Raw genomic sequence first — 6173 nt, 5'->3', positions numbered from 1 at the left:
GGAATAGTAGGGGAGGAGGACCTCCCCTTTCAGTGGACTAGGGGTGGGGCATAGGGGGAGAAAAGAGAAGGTGGGTGGGACTGTGAGGAGATGGATTGGGCTACAGCTGGGATACAAAGTGAATAAATTGTAATAAATAATAAATAAAAATTATAAAAAGGCCTTAGGAAGATATTTTGTTTACTTAAGGGTACAGGGAATCATATGAAAGAAGGGACGTTAGTATGATGGGGAAAGGATAGGAGCTCCACAAGGACCAAATATATCTGGGCACAGGGTCTTTTCTGAGACTGACATTCAACCAAGGTCCATGTATGGATATAACCTAGAACCTCTACTCAGATGTAGCCAGCCTGTGGTAGCTCAGTAACCAATTCGTTTCCCATAGTGAGGGGAACAAGGACTATTTCTAACAGGAACTCAATGACTGGCTCTTTGGCCTCCCCACCCCCCAAGGGAGGAGCAGTCCTGTTAGGCCACAGAGGAGAGCTTTGCAGCCAGTCCTGAAGATACCTGATAAAACAGGATCAGATGAATGGGGAGGAGGTCCCCCCCCCATCAGTGGACTTGGAAAGGGGCACAGTGGAGATGAGGGAGGGAGGGTGGGATTGGGAGGGAATGAGGGAGCCGGACACGGCTGGGATACAGAGTTAATAAAATGTAACTGATAAGAAAAAAATAAAATTAAAAAAAAAGAGTTCTATATATATATATATATATATATTGTAAACATATACACACATATATGATAACTAAAATGGAGTTATGCCATATGCCTCCTGAGGTGATAATACTCTCTCCCAAAGCCATAGACTATCTAACAAAAATCCCAGTTTCAGGAATGGAAACTTCTCAGGTTGTTGGTCAAAGGAGACCGAGAGACTCCCAAACAATACAGGATGTTGCTATTGCCCTTGGTTGTCCCCCAGAATCTGTGGAGCCTATTGCTGAAGACACCATACAGTTAGACACAGGACTTAAAGGACTACCCTTGGGATCTAGAGATAATAGTATCCAAAGGTCCTGTGCAAGCTGCCAAGATAGAAGATAGGTTAATCCTACCCAGCTATAAAGGAGTAGCACTTTTTGTCTTGGGAGTGTCTAATAGCTGTGTAAATTGGACTTGAGGTCAACTCACTGGGAGAGAAATCTTGCCTAGCGCTATGAACCAAGCTAACTACCTGTGACTACATGGGTCCTAGAAGATAACCTACTACTGCCACTTTCCTAAACAAGTATAATTTCTAACTATATTCTAAGTATCTTTTTTCCAACACATAAGTATAGCTCTCTTATCAGAAAAATCTTTTTGTAGTAGGTGGAGATTGTTACAGAAAGCTATAGCTGGTCATAATGCAGAGAACAGCTGACTGTGGAGTGCCAGGTGCCAATTAGTAAACCTATAATGCAACCCCTACACACCTAAAGTTCAGGGGAAGTTGCAGAAGAGAGGGTGGACACATTTTAAGGGCCAGAAAACCAGATGTCCACTTCTAGATAGTATGTTCTAGACACGACATGAAATCTCAGCAATAGGGCTGCCTAAACAAGATTTGAATGACAGTATCAGTTGACATTCCAGCATGGATGGGGAGATCTCACAAGGCCCCACCTCCAGAAGAGCTACAGGGAATCAGTGGGTACTTGGAGAGAGAATAAGTCTTTTCCAGGGAAGAGCCTCCTTATCCAGTCCTAAGTGGTCAGCCCTTAACACACACACACACACACACACACACACACACACACACACACACACATGCAATACTAACTGGACTTAGCAAGTTTGATGGAAGGATAGATGGACAATAATAAGAGGTTATGGGTTTAAAGCAATGGGAAGGGGAAGAGGTAGAAATATAAGCACAGTGTTCATGTATAAATTTATTTTTTAATTAAAAAATTCATTAGCTAAAGGAAAAGTCTTTGATTAAGGCCATCCAGATTTCTCCCCAGTCTCTGTTGTCCCTGACTCACATGCCTACTGTTAATGTAGTTTCATGCTAGAATTGAGCCAAGATTTCACTTGTTGGATGTTCATGCTGTTAGCATGTTCTCGGTCTGCCCTGTGAACTCATCAGGCTACTTCACAGATGGAGGTTATAAACACCACTTTGCTTTCCCCATATTGGCTGCACAATGTAGAGTACCTTGTTCCTTTTCTGAGGGACTCCTATTGGAATAGCCCAGTTGCAGCCCCTCTCTGTCTCTCATGTTGCCATACACACTGAGATTTCTGCTTCTCAAAAGAGACCAAGCAGAGTTATAGAACTTTTTTATAGAACTCACAGCACCAAAATACTACCATACAATGTTCCATCATATTTATATTAACTGTTATGGACGATCCAATTTCTCTCTTTAGAATATAGGAAGCTATAAAACATATTACCTACTGTATACTATATATTTTAATGAATTATTGTTCTTTCTTTACATGTATTATTGAGATTCACTAGCTTTTTTTCCTTTCACCTTTGTACTATGTCATGGATAGAAAAAGCAAAAGTAAAATCTCCACTTAGGAATTTCACTCCATCCTTTTTTAATCTCTGGTTTTGCCTTACTCTTTCTTTGTGTCTGTTTACCAACACATACAAATTATTTATAGCCAGTGTAAATTTTATTTTTATCTTAACATTTTTACCATATTCATACTTTTTACGCTAAATAGTTATGTGTTGAGGGTATGGCCCATGTTTTATTTTGGTTTGTATTCATGTTTCTTATTAGTTGTGTTTCTATTAGGTGTTTGAATATAATTTACAATGGGCTCTGCTTTACAACTAATGTTTAGATCTCTTACAAGAAGTTTGTGTAGTCCAGGTATCTGTAATATAGCTTTGGAGGCAATCCATTCTGGTATTATTGCCTTTAAATATCTCACCTTCCTGTAGTGATAATTTTCATTGTGGACATGAAAATACCAATTAAAACTGGCTTAAGCTGTTAGAACAGTTATTGTACATTTCTTAAGGTCTAAAGGAAAAGTTGGCTTCCAGCTACCCTGCTAAATGCAATAATGTTACCAGTGACTTCTGTTGTCTTGTTCTGTCATTGACGTGACACAAACTTGATCTCAATGGTGTTTTACCTCGTGCTCATGAGATGGCTTTTAATGGCAGCCAGAGCTACTTGCTTTCTTGTTCATAACATCCCAGCAAAAAAATGAAGGATATTCTTCTCCAGTGATGAAATCGTCATTCACTTAGGATAGTTAGAACAACATGGTTGACCATCTGTCTGTCCACCCCCATGCTAATATCATTCATGGAAACTTCCATGAGCCTGGAGCTAGTGACCAGGTCGGGTCCACCAGAATCCTCAGCACCTGACATTTTGAACAAGATAATTGATCTGTGTTTCAAGATATTGAGCAGCATCTGTAAGAAACTGAGATGTCATGGTAGTCATTTAAGACAAGGAGCCAAAATAAAAGAGTTACAAGAGTCCCTTAGGCTCCTCCTGTCCCTCCTGCACACAGGCATGAGGAGTGATGATGTGCAATCAGGCAGCAGAAATGAACTGATATGCAATGAACAATGTCCTACAAAGTAGGGACATGGAAAGTGGGGGAGTGGGAAAAAACAGCCCGAGTGGAGAAAAACTCCGTCAAGGCCTTGAAGTAGACTGAGCTGGCAAGCAGCTTGGTGTGTAGACATGACCATCCCAGAGGATACTTACTCTTTGACTACAACTCTGCAGAGACTGCTGTGCTCTGAGCTTCAGCATTCCCCCTAGAGGTCTATTGTACCAGGACTAATTCCTTGTGAGTAAGCCTGCAAGATCACATAGGCGTAGGAGCTGGAGCTGACTCCTCACCCTAATCTGTACTCCACATGCCAGTAGCATCCTCAAAACTGTCTGTCAAAAGGATATACACATGTTTATCAAATGTACCCTAGGTAGAAATATCTGATACAGCACATATGGCCCTGTATGAGAGAAAATAGCATAATCCAAGTAATATCTGATAGGAATGGAAGGAAATACCAGCAGTGACTCTACACACCATGTGTGCACGTTTGCTACTAACGGCTGTCATCTTAACCGTAAACTGAGTCACACAAGTAGTCTGCCTGTCGCCTGTTGCCTTGCTGCTGTGAGCAGCATCCGATCGGTGTGCCTGCAGTCTTACTCTATTGCAGTTTTAGTTTGTTGTCTTAGTCACTAGCTGCTTCTGCTACTGACCTCTGTGCCTACACATAAGCTCGTAATTTGAAGTGTTGTGTCTGAGATGCTTAGCTAATCAAGGTGATGAAATCATTCCACCTCATCGCCTTCTTCCCTTTTCATTTAACCACTGAATTTCTTACACAGACTGGTTTCCAGCATGGCTTTATAGTCTTCCATTTCTTTTAGCAACTCAGCTTCTGCTGAACTTCTTTTCATGGTTTTGCCACGGTGTTTCTGATTGCCTAACTCTGTATATACTCTTCATTTTCTTACATACTGTAGTGTATGACCTGTACATTTGGTTATAGTTTTCATGCATTCAATGATGTTTTCTCTGTTTACTTGGTTTTACTCGACAAAATAAATGCTACCATTTCTCCTGTTTATTTTCTCCTCTTCTTGGAATGATATTGTATAAGCACTGCATCTTCATTCTTAATTACCACTCATCCTTGGGTGCTCAGTCTTTTTTATCTTGTCTGTAAAGTTGAAAGGGGCCCCAGTTGGAGCTAACACGGTGCTCCCTGATACAGTGAAGCTCCTATGAAAGGACCAGGAGTCTGAGAGATCTGACAGCTTGTATTTTCTTTCCAGCAGTGAAGATTTAAGAGCTGCAAGGATGTTCAGCTTTAGAATCTCTTCCCTCCTCTCTGCTTCACCTACATGCTGGCTGTGCTTTCTTTTTTTGCGTGGCTGTAAGGCATGTATCGCATGAAAGTGATCTGTTCTACAGCCTGACACATGTATGATGGTAGTGCTATAAAACTATAATGGACCGGAAACATTCCTGTGCCTAGTGATTCACTACAGGGTTTTCCTGACATGTCTTTGATGGTGCTGATGTAAACAAACCGACTGTGCTGCCAATCATATAAAAATACCACCCACACAACTGTACAGAGCACATCATATCTGATAGTGATAATAAATCACTCATTAGTTTATGTATTTGCTATTTTAAACAATAGGTACTTACTAGCAATTGTTACCACCAAACAGTGTGCTGTGTTTCACAGGCAGAGATTCCGTGCTTCCTTCATTTATTGCATCTCTAGATGTTTATTTATTTATAAACAGGTGTCACTGTGCAGGCCAGTCTGGCCTTGGAACCCCTGACCTTCCTGTCACCTTCTGCGTGCTATGGTTACAGGTGTATACCACTGCACCTGGTCTACCACATCTTCCTGCTTTGTAAAAGACTATGTTTCTATCATTTTTAGAATTACAATATGCACTGAAAAGGAAAAAAAAAAAACCTATACAGAATTTCTCACTGTCTTCAAATTCCTGGCTGGTTCCTCTTTGAATTTCAGGGCCAATAAGTCAGCATTCTCAGGTATTCTCCAAGTTTTCAAAATTAGGTTGTTTGGCGCATTCTTCTAACAATCATCACATTTGGATTTGCCGAATTCTTTCTGATAGTATTCACACAGTGATAAAATTTCTCAGGGCGTGTTTCTCGGTTGTGTACCTGCTGTTGAGTGGTCCCTGCGGGCTGGCTGCTGGTACTGTGTAACAGTGCTGTGTAACAGGAAATGTTCTAATGTAAGCCCTCAGCCCGCTGCCATTGTCTGAGACAAGAGGCTGGTATTCCCCCCTCGGGTTGTGCCACCTACTTTGGGAACTTATCACTTGCTGTCTCAAGGTGACAGCATTCTCCCCAGGCACCTTCCTGTTTGATCGTACCCTGCCTTCAGCAGCCCTGGCTCATCAAGACTGAGGGGAAAGCTTCTTTAAATGTTTTGTTGTTGTTGTTGTTTGTTTCTTTATAGGATAGTTTGTGTTTCTATTTTCCTATCAAAAGCTTGTCGATTGTTGAAAACTGATGTTTTTCCATTTTGCAACTAGACATCCTTTTTTTTTTTTTTTTGCTCATAACAAATTTTGATGAAATTAATGACAGCCCTGCATATAGTATGTTGCTGTCAGAATTAAATAAAATGACATTTAGTATACTGTAAGGTGAAAAACTGATCTGAGACATTATTTTGTTTCCTCTG

This window comes from Psammomys obesus, unplaced genomic scaffold (assembly GCF_907164565.1).
Source record: "Psammomys obesus unplaced genomic scaffold, mPsaObe1.curated_primary_1811, whole genome shotgun sequence".
Classification (NCBI taxonomy): Eukaryota; Metazoa; Chordata; class Mammalia; order Rodentia; family Muridae; genus Psammomys; species Psammomys obesus.
Note: the sequence above shows the minus strand (reverse complement) of the source record.